Source organism: Bidens hawaiensis, unplaced genomic scaffold (genome assembly GCF_021521415.1).
Source record: "Bidens hawaiensis isolate Kalapana, Puna unplaced genomic scaffold, B.hawaiensis_p1.1 tig00005851_1, whole genome shotgun sequence".
NCBI lineage: Eukaryota > Viridiplantae > Streptophyta > Magnoliopsida > Asterales > Asteraceae > Bidens > Bidens hawaiensis.
Window position 1 is genome coordinate 1,440,706 of NW_027491385.1, and position 20,412 is coordinate 1,461,117.

The 20,412-nt window shown below is 34.3% G+C and overlaps 1 non-coding gene and 1 pseudogene across 1 annotated transcript; both read right to left on the bottom strand.

Moving 5' to 3' along the window:
* Window positions 1–660: 660 nt before the first annotated feature.
* Window positions 661–20,192, bottom strand: LOC143630933 (receptor like protein kinase S.2-like; annotated as a pseudogene).
* Window positions 6,256–6,336, bottom strand: TRNAL-CAA (transfer RNA leucine (anticodon CAA)). Its single transcript has one exon. It is a non-coding gene; the product is annotated as a tRNA-Leu (tRNA).
* Window positions 20,193–20,412: the final 220 nt, after the last annotated feature.

The window sequence follows — 20,412 nt, forward strand, 5'->3', positions numbered from 1 at the left end:
CAAGCTTGCTACAAAATGAAGCTTGCTACAAGATTGATTTGCCGTAATGCACGGGTACTCATAGTTTTTAACATAATGGCACGAGATTTTTTATGTGACACGCTTAGTCATGGTGCTCATCTCTATGCCAGCTCCACTAATACCAATCTTACTAACTATATATTCTAAAGTAGACTTGGGACATGGTAAGTTGGTAACTTCGTGTCACGTGTATGCTTTTTGTTTGCATTGCATTTGACGAGCATGTGTTGATTATCTGCCGAGTCGTCATACAATTCCACTAAAACATGAAAACAGTTTCATTGTTGAATCTTTGAGATTTTCAACAACTTATGAGCATATAGTATTCTGATATGGAAGGTGGTGGTCTTGATTAGATATTTCTATAATATTTCATTTGTGTTCAACTTGAGGTTTTCTAGCAACCTTTTGTGTTAATATTCACGGGTTGTTTGGCCCTGAATTCTACAGTCAAAAGAGACAAGACGTTGGAAGAGTGGAAGACCATGATTCAGAAGTGTCAGAAGAAACAAACACAACTTTACAAATATTCGGTGGAAGATAATTATTGGGTTGGCACTTTCTTCTAACTTTCTAAGAAAATACATAAAACGTGTTAAACATGAATGAACACTAGTTACTTTGCATCACTTCAATGCTTTATCTCGGGCATAACTCTGATATAAACTCGTCAACTTCACCCGTATCACTATCTTCATTTATAATCCAAGGATTAATTACCCTTGCTCGCATTTCTGAAACTCGGAGAGTTAGAGGGGCGGTGCCAAGCAACATGGCAACAACTTCCTCCATTGTGGGCCTAAGCGTTGGGTTTCTTTGAACACACAGCAACCCTATCTCGATAAATTTTGTCATCAAGATTGATGAATCAACATTAATCTTGGGATCAATTATATCTGACAGTGTTCCTTCAAACCAATTTCTCTTGACCTACAACAATTATATATACATGTCAAGATTCAACATATAGCATTTCCGATACCTTAACATTTTATTTCAGAAGCCAACAAGTCAAATTAACAAGTATGTTCCAAGTTGAAACGAAGTCATGGTTATATGCTGATTTCAAAATTCATGTGCTTAGGAAGTGAGGAGTTTGATTAAATAAGTAAGAATGTATCTACTTTCTAGAATATTATATAGATTATAAAAGCACAACTGTACCATAAAAAACCTGAGCATACTTACATATTCAGAAAGTACTTCGTCCATGTTGTTAGGTCGGCGGACAAAATCATATGTTCGTTGTCCAGTTATAGCTTCCAAAACCAACACACCAAAACTAAGGACATCTGCCTTTGTTGACAAACACCCGTACAGTGCATATTCAAGTGCCATGCATCCGCTGTCACATGTGCGGGTATTAATTAGCCTTGGGTCAACAATACAAATTATCAGAGATTCAAAAGGAAAGCATAGGAACAGAAAATGCATGTAGATGGAAAACTCTAATCTAGGATACGATTTTCCTTCACTAATTATAAGTGGTCCAGAACTGCACTTGTAAATTCCCGTAAGAGGCACCTTAGTTGGATGCAATGGTTACATTACAAAAATATTAGACTTCAACTGATGAGCATGACATGATAAATGACAGTACTAGCTTAAAGTGAATTACTAAGTACTTACAAAGTCCCATAAACTTTTGTAACCATAATTCTTTCAGTCCCGTCTTCCATTGCCATTGCAATCCCCAAATTTGCCAGCTTGGGGTGAAAATTTTCATCTAAAAGAATATTTGCCGGCATCACATGACGATGAATGATTCGAATGGGAGCATGATGGTGAAGATATACAAGTGCCCTAGCTACACCCAGGATTATTTTGCACCGTTTATTCCAGTCCAAAAGATTACACATAGGATCTATAGATGCAGATTACAAATCAGAGCTTGTAGCTAGGTAAAATATTGAGATAGACAAAATCAGGTTAACAAAACTAATTGCTTGCTCTAAAACTCTATCAGGAGTTCACAAGAGTTGCAATATGCTTTCTGTTGAACCAATAAATTAATGACCTTAATTAAAAGGAATGTATGCCAAATGGAAAACGTACCATAAATCAAGCCATCGAGAGTTGCATAAGGTGCAAAGTCATAGAGGAGGTACTCGTCCATTCTATGTATGCAATATCCAAGCAATTGAATCACATTTTCATGTTCAAGCTTTGAAAGTATTGATGCTTCATTCATGCATTCTTTGTATGCGCTGTCATATGAATATATAGTGATTGCTATATCTTGTCCATTTTGTAGCCTTCCCTGGAAAAGTGAAAATAGAAATCAACTATTGGAATTTGGAGCTTTAGGCAAATCGGTAAAAACTGTATAAGATATAGAATAACTAGCTTTTATTTCCCGAAGGGGTTGCTTTACATTATTCGTTTATAATATTTATATTGTTTTTTTGGATTTTAATTATATTTATTGTAAGGAAGTTAATAATATACTTACGGTTTGATGATGAAAAGGTTTCACAACTAATTAAGATGTTGTAACCCGGTTTAAAAGTTACTTGGGTTTGGTGAGATTTATGACCCACTTGTTTTTTTACTATAAAATTGTTTCTTAAATATAAATAATATTTAAAAAAATTCAAATATTATTTTTAGTGTATCCTTAATTTATAGGATTTTCATATCCAATATTTGGTGAGATTAATTTTTAATTTAATGAGATGTTATAACACATTTAAGGGCTATGTGGGTTTGGTGAGACCCATAACAGTAAACTCGGGTCAAATGCATGAGAAACCTTCATTTACAAATAAAACAATCTGGTGGTTTGAAAGGAGGTGAGAAGCAACCAAAGAGCTTTTAAAGGTTTCATTATCTATACTATATATAATGTATGAAAGGAGGGCAAATTAAGACACATTGGTTTTAAGGGATTTACAATCTATGTAACAAATGATACAAGCTTCAATGCATCTAGGATAAGGACAAACTTGTCCAATAAGAATGTTATACTATTACTAAACAATAATTTACAAAATTAGCCCCTTTACTTTGCCTAACTTTTGTAAATTTTAAAAATAGTTACAACTATGATCCTTGATCTTTCACTAATATGTGATTTTTATTTTCACTTTTAACCCAACTTTCCTCATTATTTTTAAGCATTAATAACTTTTTCGTACATTAATATTTTTTTAAAGAAATTGCACCAAAAAAACAAGCATATTTTCTTCGTTAATTTGAGTATGATATTGTTATATATTTTTTTTCAATTAAGAAAAATAACATTTTGTATAAGGGCGTTTACGGTCTGGTTTTGATGGTTTTTAAACTAAACCGTTGGCCAAATAGTTAGTAACGGGTTCTCATCGTCGAAAACTAAAACTGAAACTTTGAAGATTGAAAATGACCGGTCAAAAGTTAATGAAAAAATTCAATCGTGAAACCAAACCAATGGCCGGTTTGAACGGTTTCAAACCAAACAATGAACACCCATAAACTTGTTACGTGATTGCTAAGTCTGTGTTTCCCGCTGCATCGCGCGGGCACCTGCCTAGTGTGTATATATATATATATGTATATATATATATATGATAAGGATCAACAAATGGCAAATCTTCTTAAATATTGTGTAGCCTATAATATCTAGCAATTAATGGCTAAAACTAGGGGTTCAAATGAGTCGAGCCTTGCAAGGGAAGCTTTTTAGGCTCGTTGAACCTTAACAAGCCCTGTGTACTTTTAAGTTTTACCTCTCTTCGAATACTATGTATTTCGTTTCACATGAGCTCAGCCGAGCTTTGGCTCATTTAAGGTACTACACAAGCTCGAGCTGAGATTAAGCTGTTTAAGGGGTTTTCTTTTCTTCAAAAAATATATAATAACTCCTATCTTCCTTTCATTACGGTATTTCTGAACAAGTTCCTGGATAAAAAGTTTCAAGGTTTTGACGATATTGATGCTAGTGACGATATTGATGCTAGTGACGATATCCTTGATATGGAGCCGGAACTGCTAACTAGCATGAATGCGCTAACTATGAATATGATGCCTGAAGATGAAGACCTACTTTATATCACCCTTCATTTCGAATTAGCAAAAGCAATGTCTCCTTGCATAATATGGATTCCAAACATTCATGATCTGGATGTGAATAAGTCAAATGACTTCTCCCTAGGTCTATTAGTGAACCTTCTCTCCAGGGATTATGAAACTAGAAATATTCTTGTTATTGTTTCGACTCATATTCCCCAAAAAGTGGATCCCGCTCTAATAGCTCCGAATAAATTAAATACGTGCATTAAGATACGAAGGCTTCTTCTTCCACAACAACGAAAGCACTTTTTCACTCTTTCATATACTAGGGGATTTCACTTGGAAAAGAAAATGTTCCATACTAATGGATTAGGGTCCATAACCATGGGTTCCAATGCACGAGATCTTGTAGCACTTACCAATGAGGCCCTATCGATTAGTATTACACAGAAGAAATCAGTTATAGATACTAATACAATTAGATCCGCTCTTCATAGACGAATTTGGGATTTGCGATCCCAGGTAAGATCGGTCCAGGATCATGGGATCCTTTTCTATCAGATAGGAAGGGCTGTAGCACAAAATGTACTTTTAAGTAATTGCTCCATAGATCCTATATCTATCTATATGAAAAAGAAATCATGTAACGAAGTGGATTCTTATTTGTACAATTGGTACTTCGAACTTGGAACGAGCATGAAGAAATTAACGATACTTCTTTATCTTTTGAGTTGTTCTGCCGGATCGGTCACTCAAGATCTTTGGTCTCTACCCGGACCCGATGAAAAAAATGGGATCACTCCTTATGGACTCGTTGAGAATTATTCTGGTCTAGTTCGTGGCCTATTAGACGTGGAAGGCGCTCTGGTGGGATCCTCACGGACATGCAGTCAGTTTGATAAGGATCGAGTGACATTGCTTCTTCGACCCGAACCAAAGAGTCCCTTAGATATGATGCAAAAAGGATCTTGTTCTATCCTTGATCAGAGATTTCTCTATGAAAAAGACGAATCGGAGTTTGAAGAGGGGGAAGGAGAAGGAGCCCTCGACCGGCAACATATAGAGGAGGATTTATTTAATCACATAGTTTGGGCTCCTAGAATATGGCGCCCTTGGGGCTTTCTATTTGATTGTATCAAAAGGCCCAATGAATTGGGATTTCCCTATTGGTCCAGGTCATTTCGGGGCAAGCGTTATGATGAAGAGGATGAGCTTCAAGAGAATGATTCGGAGTTCTTGCAGAATGAGCTTCAAGAGAATGATTCGGAGTTCTTGCAGAATGAGCTTCAAGAGAATGATTCGGAGTTCTTGCAGAATGAGCTTCAAGAGAATGATTCGGAGTTCTTGCAGAGTGGAACCGTGGAGTACCAGACACGAGATAGATCTTCCAAAGAACAAGGCCTTTTTCGAATAAGCCAATTCATTTGGGACCCTGCAGATCCACTCTTTTTCCTATTCAAAGCTCAGCCCTTTGTCTCTGTGTTTTCACATCGAGAATTATTTGTAGATGAAGAGATGTCAAAGGGGCTTCTTACTCCCCAAAAAAATCCTCCTACATCTCTATATAAACGCTGGTTTATCAAGAAGACGCAAGAAAAGCACTTCGAATTGTTGATTAATCGCCAGAGATGGCTTAGAACCAATCGTTCATTATCTAATGGATCTTTCCGTTCTAATACTCTATCCGAGAGTTATCAGTATTTATCAAATCTGTTCCTATCTAACGGAACACTATTGGATCAAATGACAAAGGCATTGTTGAGAAAAAGATGGCTTTTCCCGGATGAAATGCAAATTGGATTCATGGAACAGGAGAAGGATTTCCCATTCCTTAGCCGGAAAGATATGTGGCCATGAAAGGCGAAGGAAGGCTGGAATGCCAACAGGCGTCTATTATTGAATTCACCCGACCCGACAGTACCCGTTTGGGGAACGTCCAGTGCCAAAGTCACTGAATGGGTAAGTCGCCAATCCCTAAAACGGACTATTGGGTTACGGGCGGTCATTTTACTAGAGGTTTATAATCTACCCTTGTGTGATTCCTGTTGAAGCATATACTCGAGGGGTGGGTGCAGGGCGGACGATTTGAAATTTGAAAGCAGACTCCCCATTCATTAGATAGAGAAGATGACCAAGATTTCGTGATCCGCTGTCGAACTTATTCCAAGAGAGCTCGGATCGAATCGGTATTGCTATCCGAGCTCTCTTATTGAATTGCTCATTGAATTAGCATTCTCAATATTATGCCTTGAAGAGGACTCGAACCTCCACGCTCTTTAGCACGAGATTTTGAGTCTCGCGTGTCTACCATTTCACCACCAAGGCATCTTGAAAGTGAATCGTATTCCATGAATATGATATCTATCTAATTTAAAACATATATAAATCATAGTTATCAAAAGCATTCAAGGTGCATGCCTAGGCGTAAGGCTGTTTCCTGCTTCTTAATGGTGAAGGCGTATATCGGTAAGGAGAAATTTCTGATTTTTTTATTTGTTTTCCTCTCCTGATATTTTTTTTTCCTGATTTCTTTTTATAAAGTCATATATGATTGATAAGTATCACCTAAAAAAGGTTAGATTTACGTAATTTACTCCACAATATCATCGATAATTCTTGACTCTGTATTTTATTTGTTTGTATATCCTAGTTAAGCTATATTGGAGGTGAGGCATCCACGGACTTCAATTTAAAAAGGGAGAGATCTTGGGTTCAAGTCTTAATTGTGAGAAAAATAGGGGGTTTCTGTTTAGGACAGAGGGTTTCCTCGCCTATGGTTTGTTTTCTTATGAGGGTGGTCTTCGGCATTTAGGGAATGGAGAGGAGCGGGTGGGTCAGTGGCCCGTCAATAATCCAAATTAGCCGTTAAAAAAAAAGTTTAGCTATATTGATTTGAATATCAATATTTTAAAAGGTTTTGATTTTTTTTATTCGTCAGATGTTTTTACTTGCTAACTGTATTAAATTTTAATTATAATACAAGGTGTGTGTGTGTGTATAGGAGATGGATCAAGTATAAATAAAAAATACGAATCAAATAATTAGGCGGTGTCAATTTTGTAATTAAAGGATTCTATCATCCTTCGTCTGCAACTCATTGTTTCCACATCTTTTCTGCAAAATCTGTACTAATTGACCTTTCCTTCTCAAATTTCTCCATCGCTTCTACATATCTTCTTTGTATCATCCATTGGAAACCTTTTGTTTGATGAAATCAATTGAATTATATGATTTAATTAAAAAAAATTGATATAAAAAACCAGAGCATGAATTTTTTTTAAAGTATGTGAAATCAACTAATTCAATCAATTGAAATAACATATGCTGATCAATTTAAATAACAAAGCTTGATTTCAACCGAAATAACCCGTTTGTTTTTGTTTGATTCATATTCTTCGGTTCTTCCATTGATTTAAATAGATATAAAGTTACAACAAGTAGAGTAATTATATTCATAACTAGAGTAATTATGTAACTGGATGTTATGACTAAGCATATAACTAGAGTAATTATTTTCATAACTAGGGTAATTATTTTTATAAGTAGAGTAATTATCCAATAAATATTGAGACTAAATATATAAGTAGAGTAATTGTTTTTATAAGTATAGTGATTATGTAAATACGTACTCAAAACTTCATCAGATTCAAAATATGTGATTTCATAATTACTCTAGTTAAATAAATAATTACTCTAGTTATGATTAAACAGTTACTCTAGAGTAGTAACGTAACTACCATGGAGTAATTATCCGATCTTCTAATTCTTCCTGATTATTTTAGTAGCTTCAATTGATTGATTAGTGTGATTTGCAGGTTCAATTAAGCAATCAATGATTCGCAAAACTTTGATTTAGCAAGTTATCTTTGATTGATCGCAACATGAATCAACACTCAGATGAACGATCACCAGATCACTCTTGTGTTTCTTTAGATTTGATATAAATTACAAAATTTCCATCGTCACTTTTTTCATAATTTATTCAGTTCGTATGATTAGTACAATAATTCTATTTGTATGATAACTTTCCCATATATATATATGGGAGATTTCAAATGAGAACCCCTTTGAGTTTTAAGAACTCGAAAGAACTTAGTGTAACGATTTTTTTTTCGAATTTTTTTTACACATGCGTAATATATGTAGGTTACATACACGTAAAAAAATTACATAATTTTTTACGCACCGAGTCGACTTTTTACACATGTGTAACAGATGTAAAAGTTAGTGTAACCACTTACATCTTTATTATCTCTCTTCCTTTGACTTTTTTTCATATTTAATCTCAACCACATATTCCAATCCATTTAATTAAATGTGTGGCATAGAATGGAGTTCTTAAAACTCAAAGGGGTTCTCATTTGAAATCTCCCCATATATATATATATATATATATATAGGTGAGGATTCTAAGAAACATTTTGATATTGAGAACTTTAAGAACCATTTTGATGCATAAAAAAACCCTTTCAAAAAAATATTAAAAAATTACAAAAAAAAACGAAAATTTTAAAAGAGTAAAGAAACCAAAACGTTTATCTAGCACCCTTAGGGCTGTAAACGAACCGAACGAACACGAACAAGGCCTTGTTCATGTTCGTTCGTTAAGAAAATAATGTGTTCATGAACGGTTCACGAACACGTACCGAACGAGAGAGTTTATGTTCGTGTTCGTTCAATAAGGAAATTAATGTGTTCATGAACGGTTCACGAACAAAAACGAACACAAATAAAATCGACAGAACCTAGAGATTGAGATCGATGCATTCATCTATGTAAATGATGAAAGCATGTAAATAAATCAAATGAACACGAACAAGGGTATGTTCGTGTTCGTTCATTTAACTTTAAATGAACACGGACACTTAATCGAACAAATATTTATGTTCACGTTCGTTTATTTAAAAATTGGCATTTGTGTTCGTTTGTTTAAAATCTAAACGAAATAACTAAACAAAGATAAACGAACATGTATGAACAAATGTAAGTTAACACAAATATAAACGAACTCAAATGAAAACAAATTAACAAATATAAAACTTTTAAGCATATGACCTATCCAGATAAAATTTAATTATTTTATATTAATACATAAACGAACATAAATAAATAGACATAAACAAACGTTCATGAACATAAATGAACGAACGGAACATGTGTTTATATTCGTTCGTTTAATTAAACGAACACAAATTTTTGTTCATGTTCGTTTGTTTATTAAATAAATGAACATAAACGAACTTCCAGCTAAACATTTCATGAATAATTCATCGAACGCTCGGTTCGTTTACAGGCCTAGCATCCTGGTTTCGTTAAAAAATCTCGGTATTGCTAAATTATACATATATGCATAATCCTTATAAACAACGTATATACATATATGTATTTATACATGTTATTGTTTAAATTTAGTAAAACCGAGATTTTTTTTTGAAAACGGGATGCTAGATAAACATTTTGGTTTTTTTTACTTTATTTATTTTCGCATTTGTTTTGGTTTTATTTTTTTTATTGTTTTTTTTTTATTTTTTGTTGAAGGGTTTTTTATAGTCCAAAATGGTTCTCAAAGTTTCAATTTTCAAATGATTCTCACACGATTCCAATCATATATATATACACACACACACACACATACACACACACACACACATATATATATATATATATAGGGGTGGGTTAAAATAAAAAGAGATAGTTTTCTAGGAAGAGCAAGAATAGATCTAGACCCTTGGATCTAGGATCTAGTGGTTGAGATTGATAGTTTTCAAAATAACAAATAGTTTTCTAGGATCTAAGATTTAGTCTACGTAGTGTCCTAGATAGGCTCAAATAGTTTCTTAACTTCAAATTTTATGCTCTTCTTACCATTCCTAGGAAATTATTTATTTTTATTTGAACCATCCTATATATATATATATATATATATATATATATATATATATTTATATATATAGGGGATAGATCTTGCGAGAAGTGATATTACAGCGAGAAGTGAATCTCATCCATTGATTTTGTTTTATCAATGGTCATTACTCAAAATGGCACTTTTGTAATTTATTTTCACCATTTTAATCAACTTTAATACCAAAAAGGGTATGTTAGTAATTTTTATGTACAATCATTAAAAACAAATGTGTAACTCATAATTAATTAACTAGTCAATTAAATCTTCCCACTAAAATCACAATTAAATCTCTCTTTTGAAAATCATTTAATATTTATGGTGTACTATCATTTTTAAGGCTTACAAATGCTTCATCTAATCTTATGGATGATGAATATCTTATTATTTGCAGGTGTACAGTGAAGAAACTGATAAAAACCTATTGTATTCATATGAAGTGTAGATACGTACGTTGTAGGTACGTATATACCTACGTCCCTATGTGTGCGCGCCCTTACGTACGCACATAAACACATACATACGTAGGTGTACCTACCTACGTCCCTATGTGCGGATATACCTACATGCCTATGTGCGTAGGTGCCTACGTATGTACATCCCTATGTAATTATGTAAATACATACATTCATAAAGTGTATGACGTACATATGAGTTTCATATAATCAGAATATACACGATAATTTCGATAATTTTATAATAGTTATTAAAAATTCATGTAAGATATATGTGTCATCTAACAAACAAAATAAAGTAAGTATAGGTTAATATTCAAATAAAATTTAAGTTTCAATATTCTGTTTTTTAACTTACTAATAGTAATTAATAGTTACCACAAAAAGAAAATTGCTCACTTGACTAACATGCCCTTATAATTAATAATTAAATAAATAAGAAGAAAAATTATGATTGGTTCTGATCACTTCTCGCCCTAAAAATACTTTTGAAAAGAACCAAATCCTATACACACACACACACTAGATTTTATCCCCCGTATTACGGGGGCTGTTTTACATTATTCGTTTTAATATTTATATATGTATATTTCGATTTTAATTTTATTTATTGTAAGAAAGTTAATAATTAATATACTTGAGGTTTGATGATAAAATGGTTTCACAAATAATTGATATGTTATAATCTGGTTTAGAAGCTATCTGGGTTTGATTGAGAGAATTGTTGTTTTACATTTTTTATTTTTTAATATTTTTTTTTTGGATTTTAATTTTCTTTATTGTAAGAAAGTTAATAATATATTTAGGGTTTGATGATGAAAGGGTTTCACAAATAAATGATATGTTATAAGCCGTTTAAAAGTTATCTGGATTTGATGACCCATGACCCGCTTATGTTTTTTACTATAAAATTGTTTATTAATTATAAATAATATCTTTTTCTTTTTAAATTGGATATTAAATTTTAGTATATGCCTATTTTATAGTATTTTCATATCAAATAATTGGTAAGTATTATGAATATAGATATTATTGAGTTTTTATTATGATTATCAACTACTAAATATAGTTTAGCTTGTTCTTTAAGCTTTCCTCCCCTTATAAATACCTATTGGTATTTCATTGTATGGCACACCAATTAATAATATAAACTTATTCTCTCCCTAATTCTCTTCTCATCTTCTTGCTAGTAGGCTTGTTACAAAACACGTTATCAGCACGAATTGCTTTTGGAGTTGAATCACCGTAAGGTATGTTAACATAAATTAATTTGCTATTGTCTTCTATCTCTCAAAATAAACCATATTGTAATTCATATAATTTTGGATCTAATTAGATTTATTAATTTGCTATTGTCTTCTATCTCTCAAAATAATCCATATTGTAATTCATACAATTTTGGATTTAATGAGATTTATATTTGTTCTTAATATGATTATTAATTAACTGATTGTATTTTATAATTCAATTTGGTAGCATAATTATGGTGAAATTAATACGCCATAACAGTTATATCGTAACATATAAAATAAATATTTTCGTTAGTGTTAACAGTTAATATATTTGTTTAATGGAATTTAACTTACTTTCTAGAATGTCACAATAATAATACTGGGATTCTTCTCAATTGTCATAGTTGATTTTAATTAAAGCATGCATATCTTTTACCGATATTAATTTTTCTATTATTGTTTCCTAAATACGAATGAAATTCATATTTTTGAATTATTTAAAATCCCAATGAACAATTTACATATTTCTAGCACGGCAAGTTTTAAACATACAACCTATTTAAAGTTAAGATAATAATCTTTTACACATGAAACATAACTGATAGAATCTTACATATTTAAACACCCATCGTAATATTTTCTTTACTTGTGAATGTTTATTATCTTTTATATTTGATTACATGCATTAATTTTTATGTATTGTGATAATATAGTTCATTATGACGAATCTTGTAAAACTTGAGTTTTTAGCTCTTGACATTACTGGGAAAAACTATTTGTCATGGGTATTTGATGCTGAAATCCATTTGGATGCTAATAATCTTGGTGATACTATTAAAGAAGGGAATAAATCATCTACCCAAGATAAGGCAAAAGCCATGATTTTCTTACGCCATCATATCCATGAGACTTTGAAAACTGAATACCTAACTATTAAGGATCCACTTGTTCTTTGGACGAAACTGAAAGAAAGGTATGACCACCAGAAAACGGTAATATTATCGAGAGCTCGTTATGAGTGGATTCATTTAAGATTGCAAGACTTTAAGTCTATAAGCGAGTATAACTCGGCAATGTTTAGAATCACGTCACAACTGATTCTGTGTGGTGAAAATATACTGATAAGGAGATGTTGGAAAAAACATTCTCCACCTTTCATGCTTCAAATATGTTGTTGCAGCAACAATATCGTGAAAGGGGTTTCACCAAGTATTCTGAGCTCGTATCATGTTTGCTTGTGGCCGAGCAAAACAATGAGCTCCTCATGAAAAATCACGAGACCCGTCCGGCTGGTACAGCCCCATTCCCAGAAGCGAATGTGGCAACATATAATGGCCAAAGTGGAAGTCGTGGACATGGTCGTGGTCATGGTCGTGGACGTGGATATAACCGGGGTAATCATCATGGTGTTCGGTTTAGAAACCCGAAAACCCACCAAAAGTGGCATGTTAATGAAAAGAAATCTAATTATGAAAAGGGTAAAAAGAAAAGCGAAACTACATCAAATGCATGTCATCGGTGTGGAGGTAATAATCATTGGGCTCGTGCATGTCGTACGCCCAAACACTTGGTGGAGCTTTACCAACAATCCATCAAAGGCAAAGGAAAAGAAATAGAGACAAACTTTACATATGATGATGGAAGTGTTGATATCCCCGATGGTCAAAAAGACCTTAATGAAGAAACTCACATGGATATTGGTGATTTTACTAATGATGCAACTAAATTGGATTATGATGATTTTCTTGCTGATCCAACCAATTTAGATTCTGGTGATATTTTGGCTGATACAATCCAGTTGGATGGTTGCAATTTTCATTACATATGAATGATTTGATTTAAGTTATGTTATTTGCTTGATGTTTCTTTTAAACTTTATGTTTTAGATTATGTTTTTTGGTTTTGAAGCACGCTAGACATTATGTTTTGGGATTCTTTTTATGCTTGACGTATCTTAAATGTTCTATTTATGCAACTTTATTTTATTTTATTCTTGAAGCATATGGAGCGGTTAACTAAACTCTCTATTAATGGTGAAGATATGTGTTTAATAGACAGTGCAACTACACATACAATTCTCAAGAAAAGGAACTATTTTTCTAATTTAGTTATTAAAGAGGCAAGTGTTAGTACTATATCTGGTAGTACGAAATTAATTGAAGGTTTTGGAGAAGCTTATATTGTGTTACCTGGTGGAACACAATTTAAATTTAGCAATGCTTTATTTTCCCCATTGTCTCAAAGAAATCTAATAAGCTTTAAAGATATTAGTCTATGGGTATCATGTTGAGACAATAAGTGAGGGACATAATGAGTACCTTCAAATCACAAGTATGAAATCGGGTAAAAAGCATGTATTAGAAAAGCTACCCGCACTTGCCTCCGGTTTGTATTGCACAAAAATTATTGCAATTGAATCTAATATGGTCATAAACAAGAAGTTTATGGACAGAGAAAACTTTATGATTTGGCATGACCGGTTAGGCCATCCCGGTTCAATAATGATGCGAAAAATTATAGAAGATTCATGTGGGCACTCTCTAAAGAACCTAAGGGTTCCTCAGACTAAGGACATTACATGTGTTGCATGCTCAAAAGGGAAGTTGATTACTCGTCCATCACCAATTAAGGTGGCGACTGAATCCCTTACTTTCTTGGAAAGAATATATGGGGATATATGTGGGTCCATACACCCTTCTAGTGGGTCACATGTGTGCTTACTATCAAGTCGTAATATGGCATTTGCACGACTACTTGCCCAGTTGATAAGGCTAAGAGCACATTTTCCAGATCACCCCATTAAGAAAATTCGATTGGATAATGCTGGTAAATTTACATCCTAATCATTTAATGATTATTGCATGTCTATTGGGATAAGCGTAGAGCACCCTGTACCTCACGTACATACACAAAATGGGCTTGCCGAGTCGCTCATCAAGCGACTTCAAATGGTTGCAAGACCAATGATTATGAAATCAAAACTACCAGTTACTTCTTGGGGGCAAGCAATTTTACATGCAGCAACACTAATTCGCATCAGACCAACGAGTTATCATACTTCATCCCCATTAAAATTGGTTTTTGGTCACGAACCAAATATTTCCCATCTAAGGATTTTTGGTTGTGCCGTATATGTTCCAATCGCTCCACCATAGCGCACAAAGATGGGACCTCAAAGGAGGTTAGGAATATATGTTGGGTATGAATCACCATATATCATTAAGTATTTAGAGCCATCAATGGGAGATTTATTTACTGCTCGATTTGGTGATTGTCATTTTGATGAAATAACCTTCCCAACATTAGGGGGAAATGAAAGCTGGAAAATAATATAATTTGGAATGAATTATCATTATCTCATCTTGATCCTCGAACTAAACAATGTGAAATAGAAGTTCAAAGGATAATTCATTTACAAGAATTAGCAAATCAATTACCAGACTCATTTACTGACCTGAAGAGAGTGATTAAGTCACATATACCAGCTGCTAATGCTCCAATAAAAATTGGTCTCTGATGGGAAACCTCGTATTGGTAATGAGTCTAATGCACGCCTAAAGCGTGGTAGACCAATCGGTTCTAAAGACAAAAATCCTCGAAAGAAAAAGGGAGCAAATAATGTAGATGGTCTTGTCGAGGTAACTGCAATACCCAAAAAGGAGTCTCTTGAAGAGACACTAGAAATAATGGTTCCAGAAGAACCTCAGGTACCTGAAAATGAAGAGATCTCAATAAATTATATTATGTCTAGAAAGGTATGGAACCGAAATATAGTCGACGTCGATGACAATTTTTCATACAATGTAGCGCTTGAAGTAATGGAAAACAATGAGGATCAAGAACCAAAATCTGTCAATGAATGTAAAAATAGAAATGATTGGCCAAAATGGAAAGACGCAATTGAGACAGAATTAAATTCCCTCGCGAAACGAGAAGTTTTTGGACCAGTAGTCCATACACCTGAAGGTGTAAAGCCCGTTGGATATAAATGGGTCTTTGTGTGAAAACGTAATGAGAAAAATGAGATTACACGATATAAGGCACGATTGGTAGCACAAGGATTTTCTCAAAGGCCTGGAATTGACTATGAGGAGACATATTCTCCAGTGATGGATGCGACAACGTTTCGTTATCTTATTAGTCTGGTAATACAAGAAGGGATTGATGTGCGTTTAATGGATGTTGTGACAACCTACCTCTATGGCTCACTTTATACCGATATTTACATGAAACTTCCAGAAGGATTCTAATTGCCAACATCATGTAAATCTAGTTTTCGAGAACATCTATCAATTAAATTAAACAGATCTTTATATGGGCTAAAACAATCTGGGCGTATGTGGTATAATCGCCTTAGTGAATATTTGTTGAAAGAAGGCTATAAAAATGATTCTATATGTCCATGTATTTTTGTAAAGAAGTCAGAATCTGAATATGTCATAATTGCTGTATATGTCGATGACTTGAATATAATTGGAACTCCGGGGGAGCTTCAAAAGGCGATTCAATACTTGAAACAAGAATTTGAAATGAAAGATCTTGGAAAGACAAAGTTTTGTCTTAGGTTACAAATTGAACATCTTAAAGATGGGATTCTTGTGCACCAAGAAAATTACACAGAAAAATTACTCAAAAGATTTTATATGGAAAAATCACATCCATTAAGAACTCTGATGGTTGTAAGGGCACTGGATGTTGAGAGAGACCCATTCCGACCTCCAGGAGATGGAGAAGAAATTCTTGGTCCAGAAGTACCATATCTAAGTGCAATTGGTGCACTAATGTTTCTTGCTAGCCATACACGACCGGATATATCGTTTTCTTTAAACTTATTAGCAAGATATAGTTCATGCCTGACCAAGAGACATTGGAATGGGGTCAAACAAATATTTCGATATCTCCAAGGTACAAAAGATATGGGTTTGTATTTCACTAACCAATTGAAAACAAGTTTGGTTGGTTTTGTAGATGCAGGTTATTTTTCTGATCCTCATACAGGTCGATCTCAAACTGGATATTTGTTCACATATGGAGGTACTGCAATTTCATGGCGTTCAGTAAAGCAGACAATCATAGCTACTTCATCTAATCATGCAAAAATAATAGCAATCTATGAAGCTAGTCGAGAATGTTTTTGGTTAAGGAGGGTAATACAATATATTCGTGGATCTTGTGGTATTTCTTCCAAAGAAGAAGAGCCGACGGTTTTACACGAAGATAACACGGCATGCATTGCTCAACTTATGGAGGGCTATATCAAAGGTGACAGAACCAAGCATATTTCGCCAAAGTTCTTTTTCACACATGATTTGCAAAAGAGTGGAGATGTTATCGTCCAACAAGTTTCTAGTGATAATTTAGCTGATTTGTTTACCAAATCACTCCCGACCTCAACATTTAAGAAACTGGTTCATAGGATCGGTATGTGTCGACTCAAGGAACTTAACTGATTCTCATCAGGGGGAGAAAATACGCGCTGCACTCTTTTTCCCTTAGCTAAGGTTTTGTCCCATTGGGTTTTCCTGGCAAGGGTTTTAATGAGTCAACATAAATCGTATGAAGTTGATAATCAAGGGGGAGTATTATGAATATAGATATTATTGTGTTTTTATTATGATTATCAACTACTAAATATAGTTTAGCTTGTTCTTTAAGCTTTCCTCCCCTTATAAATACCTATTAATATTTCATTGTATGACACACCAATTAACAATATAAACTTATTCTCTCTCTAATTCTCTTCTCATCTTCTTGCTAGTAGGCTTGTTACAAAACAGTAAGATTAATTTTTAATTTAATGAGATGTTATAACCCGTTTAAGAGCTATCTGGTTTTGGTAAGACCCATACCCATGATTTTGGGTTAAATCAATGAGAGACATCCATTTAAAAATCAAGCAATCTGATGGCTTCCATAAAAGGGGGAGCGACCACATCGCGACACGTAGGATTTTAGAGTTTTCGTTTATATATTATATATATATATATAGAGAGAGAGAGTTGGGTTAAAATAAAAAACAGTAGCTTTGTGAGATGGATAAGATTAGATTTAGGCCATTCGATGGTTGAATTTAGTAGTTTCTAAAAACTGTATAGTGTCTTATTTACATGGTATAATGTCCTATTGCAGTTTTTTTTTCTTAGGCCCTTGCTTTTTTCTTGTCTTGCGCCTAGGCACCAGACAAGGTCTATTTGCCTTGAGTGCGCTTAGCCCCTTTAATAACTGCTAAAAATTAATTAATAAATAATAAACGAGCCGAGCTTGAAAAAACAATTACCCGAGCCTAGTTAAAACTTTGAATCCATGAATATAGGTACCTTATACATAGACACACATTCGCGGCACGAAATCTTATTTGCTTTTGAGAAGTTTTCAGTTGCATAAACGATACTATCGAGACTAAATTGTTGTAATATTCGCTCTTCACCTCCAACAATGTAGAAGTATAGATCCAGTGATTTTTTACTCATACCTCCAGCTGCAAATTCCACAAATAAATAGTTATTAAACTAGACAAGAATATGATGGAAGACAGGAATAGATCATTTATAAGATGCAGACAATTTTGAATCAACGAGTGTATAATATTGTAAGTTGTAAAACTATTTGTTAAATATGAAGAATAATTTATTGGAGGCCTGGTCCCGCCCAACACCTTTTCAATCATACCAAAGGTTATCTCTTTCATCATAAACCCATTTTGAACTATTAACCAACACACCTGACCTAACCCGGCAAAACCCGTTTTGAATCATTAGCAATGTTTTAAAACTGGACCAGTTCGGCCGATCCGATCGGTCGTTCGGGGATTCGGTCACCCGACCGGTCAGGTTCTATGTGGTTCGCTCGCTTCTCAAAAAACCAGACGGACCAAAATGGTTCACCGGTCCGACCGAAGAATTGGCCGATAGATCCGGTCGGATCGGAGAACCGACCGGTTGAACCGGTTTATTATGGAAATCTTATATATTTTTTCATTTAACATTTTTTTCAGAATTTTTGAGACAGAATTTGTTCGGTCGATCCGACCGCTTTGACTGGTTGAACCGATGAACCGGTAGCTCGCTCGGTTCAGTGTTCAATCTGGTTATGAAAACATTGATCATTACCCAACCAAACCCAACCATCTTATTTTTTCAAAATCTTTTGGAACTACCCCCAATATCCGAGTGGGCCTTCTTGATACGGGATGTCAACCTTCCATACTGATTTTTTGACTTTCCAGATTTGACTCACCCAAGAATGACATTAAGGAGGAAACCCACCATTATGAAAAAATCCCCTTGAATGAGGTTGCAAACCTAAGATCATAAAGATTTCAAGTCTTAACCATCATCCCCACACCATTACACCAAAAGGCCAATTGCACCACATCCAACCATCTAAGTCTTAGTTTTGCCATAACGATTAGATGCATGGCATGGGATTCCAAGTGTACTGTTCATGCATGTAAAGGTACAATCTTCCTTCTAGCTAGATTGTATCATAATTTAATTTATCTGACATTTATGTATTACTTTAGTATTGAAAAAACCCAATTGTAAATTGAACACATGAATCTCAAGAGAACATAATACCGAAGTTTTCTGGGTTGGGTGGAAAGACAGATGTTAGTACTCTTCTATCATAAAGTTTGATTAGCAATGCACTGTCGGTTTTCTCATGTAAGACTAGAATAGACTCTAGACTCGCCACAACCTCGGCCACTGTAGGACGTTGCTTGGGACGGCTATGCAAACACCGATCAGCTAGCAGTGCAAACTCCTTTAAGCATTTACTGAATATTCTTCCCCTAATATTAGCATCAACAATTTGCTCTAGCCAGCCTTCTTTAATTGAGTCTTGAGCCCATGCTGCCAAACCCCATTGCTCTTCATCGATACTTCTATTGACTGCTTGTTTCCCACATAAGGCTTCAAGCAATATCACCCCAAAGGCATACACATCGGACTTTCGAGTCAGCCTACCTGTTTGAAAGTAATCTGGATCCAGATACCCGAAATGTACCTTTCACCAAAGTGCTAACAGAAGTACATGGCTGATTTGTTGGACCAATTTTGGACAACCCAAAGTCTGAAATCTTAGCTGCCCAATTGTCAGCTAACAATATATTTGTGCTCTTAACATCCCGATGTATAACTCCATGCTTTATACCGGTACCAGTGTGCAAGTAATCTAAACCGCGAGCAGGCCCTATGCATATTTTGAGTCTTCGAACCCAAGTCAGAGAAGCTCGATGCTTGTGGAGACGATATGCAAGAGTTCCTCTAGACATATATTCATATAAAAGAATCTTCTCTTGCCCTTCATTGCAGTAACCATTAAAGATACCAAATGACAGTGCCTTAAATTTGAGAGCATCTCAATTTCAGTCCAAAATTCCGCTGCTCCTTGATTAGAACCTGATTCCAGCCGCTTTATTGCAGCATCCAAACCAGTTTCCCCACACGTTATGGTTCCTCTATAAACTTTGCCAAAACCCCCACGGCCGATCACCAATGACTCATCAAAATTTTGGGTTGCAAGTTCAATCTCAGAATAGGTAAATTGACGGCAAAGCTGCGGGGAATATGAGGAGGTAGAAAAAGACATAGTGAAAGGTATATTTTCTTTTGATCGGCCAAATTTTATTAAAAAAAAACGTAAAGCTTTAGCTTAGCAAGATGCTTGCCCAGAGATGGTATATGATCATACTTATAGATATACAGATCATGTTATGAAAACTATCTAATAGTCAAACAAATATGTACACTGATTGTTTTAGCAACCGAACACGGTTTGTACGACATTATGATACAGATTGATCGACCTG